At 75.0% G+C, this 2500-nt stretch overlaps 1 non-coding gene across 1 annotated transcript; it reads right to left on the bottom strand.

Annotated features, from left to right (window-relative positions):
• Positions 1-1893: 1893 nt before the first annotated feature.
• Positions 1894-2012, bottom strand: LOC128824245 (5S ribosomal RNA). The gene has a single exon (XR_008442469.1). It is a non-coding gene; the product is annotated as a 5S ribosomal RNA (ribosomal RNA).
• Between the last annotated feature and the right edge of the window lie 488 nt (positions 2013-2500).

The raw sequence follows: 2500 nt of genomic DNA, 5'->3' as shown, positions 1-2500 counted from the left end.
AATAGCCATTCCCCAGGCGGTCCGGCGGAGGCTTAAGAGTCGTGCTTAGCGGCCACCAGGTCAACCCGCGGAATCTACTGGGTTGACCTGGCGGCCGGTTTGCTTTCCGGCCACCAGGTCAACCCATTGGATTCGACGGGTTGACCTGGTGGCCGCTTTGCTTTCCGGCCCGGGTGTCACCCCACTCCGAGGGCTGCGCGGCAGCGGTCCTGAGGACCACAGAGGGGGGGCTTAATAGTCGAGAGGGAGCAGGTCCGGGGAAGGCTTAGCAGTCTTCCCCCGGGCGGTCCGTTGGGGGAGGCTTAGCAGTCGTCCCCAGGGCGGTCCGGGGGTGGGGGGAGGCCTCACAGTCGTCCCTCGGAGAGCCGGGTCGGCGGCGGTGGCGGGCGTCAGGCTTTACGTCCAGCCTCCGGAAGGTGCGCGTCCTCGGAGGCGATGCAGGCGCCGCAAAGGGGCAGCCTCCGAGGCAGGGAGCGGAGCACCGAGGCTGGGGAGAGGGGAGCAGGAGCCGGGGGCTGGGGGGGGTGGGGTGGGGGGGGGGCGTTCAGGACAAGCGGTCAAGCCCCGGGGAGCAGCTGTCAAATGTTCCAAGTCCCCACTCGGCCACCAGGTCCACCCCAGTCTAGCAATGGGGTTGACCTGGCTGATGGCCGGTTAGTGTCAAGGTAAACTCACCGTCGTCCACAGGAGGGCAGCTCTCAGGCCGTCCGGCTGCGGCTGACTCTGGGGCGGTGCCCGGTCCCGGCAGCGAGGGGCGGGGGGGGGGCGCGGAGCGACACGGAGCTAACCGGCCCCCGGGGCCGGGGGCGCCTCCCGCGACTTTGGGGGCCGCGGGTCGTCAGTGGCGTGCAGGCCGGGCCTCTCCCGGGGGATTCGGGGGGGGGGGGGGGGGCGGTCCTGCGGGCCGGGCGCAGGGGGCTCGAGCGAGCCCGGGCCGGTCCGCCCCGGGGCCGGGGTCTCCGCCTGCGGCTCGGGGGGGCGCGGGTCGTCGGGGGAGGAAGCCCGGGGGAGCTGCACGCCGGCCTGCCAGGCCAGGCCAGGCCTGGCCTGGGTGGCCGCGGGGGGATTCGGGGCGGTCCCGCGAGCCGGCGGCCGGGCGCAGGGGGTCCGAGCGCGTCCGAGCGAGTCCGTCCCGGCCCCGGGGTCTCCCCCTGCGGCTCTGGGGGGCCGTGGGTCCCCGCTGGCGGAAGCCGCTGGGCGCTGGACACCCGCCGTCCGTCCCGCCTGGCCAGGCCTGGCCTGGGTGGCCGCGGGGCGGGGGATTCGGGGCGGTCCCGCGAGCCGGCGGCCGGGCGCAGGGGGTCCGAGCGCGTCCGAGCGAGTCCGTCCCGGCCCCGGGGTGTCCCCCTGCGGCTCTGGGGGCCGTGGGTCCCCGCTGGAGGAAGCCGCTGGGCGCTGGACACCCGCCGTCCGTCCCGCCTGGCCAGGCCTGGCCTGGGTGGCCGCGGGGGGATTCGGGGCGGTCCCGCGAGCCGGCGCCCGGGCGCAGGGGGTCCGAGCGAGTCCGTCCCGGGCCCGGGGCCTCCCCCTGCGGCTTTGGGGGCCGTGGGTCCCCGCTGGCGGAAGCCGCTGGGCGCTGGACACCCGCCGTCCGTCCCGCCTGGCCAGGCCTGGCCTGGGTGGCCGCGGGGCGGGGGGATTCGGGGCGGTCCTGCGGGCCGGCGGCCGGGAGGGTCCGGGCCAGTCCGCCCCATGCCCGGGGTCTCCCCCAGCGGCTTCGGTGGGTCCTCCGCGGAGGAAGCCGGGTGGGGAGCCGGACCCCAGGCGCCCAGACCCGTGACCTGCGGCCGCGACCTCCGACTCGGCAGGAGCGACGAGGGGCTTTCCGGCCCGTCCCCCCCCTCTCCTTCCTCCCCAGAAAAGGAGAGAGAGCTGGCTCGGACCGGGAAAAGCTGCCTACGGCACCTGGGATTCCCAGGCGGTCACCCATCCAAGTACTAGCCAGGCCCGGGACGGTTTACCTTCCGAGATCGGACGGGATCGGGGGCGTTCGGTCCGGTATGGCCGTAGGCACCCGGCCCCCGCGCCTCCTCGCCCGCTTTCCCCTGCCGACGCCCGGGCCTGCCGCACGGTGAGCCCCGGTCGGACTGCCCCCCTGCGGCAGGGCCCCCGTCTCTCGCGGGCCCGGTCCTTTTTTCCTTCTCGAGCTCCGGGGCCCGGGCTGGCCGCCAGAGCCCCTCCGCCCGCCCGCCCTCCCCGGCGTCGGGGAAAATATTGTCCCGGACATCCAGTGCGCCCTGATCCTGTCAGCCGGGGGGGGGGGTGGGTGGGTGGAGGGGGGGCAGTCCCTCGCTGCGGCCGGGGAGGGTGAGCCCAGGGCGGCTTGCCTGCCGTCCGAGTCCCCTCTCGGCCACCAGGTCAACCCCGAGCCGAAAGGGCTGAAAAATTTTCAGAGTCCCCTCCCGGGCACCAGGTCAACCCGTGGAATCGAACGGGTTCGCCTGCTGGCCGGTTCGCTTCCCGGCCACCAGGTCAACCCGTAGGTTTGAACGGGCACGCC

Source organism: Malaclemys terrapin, chromosome 15 (genome assembly GCF_027887155.1).
Source record: "Malaclemys terrapin pileata isolate rMalTer1 chromosome 15, rMalTer1.hap1, whole genome shotgun sequence".
NCBI lineage: Eukaryota > Metazoa > Chordata > Testudines > Emydidae > Malaclemys > Malaclemys terrapin.
The sequence above is the reverse complement of the archived record's forward strand: the minus strand, read 5'-3'. Positions and strand labels throughout refer to the sequence as shown.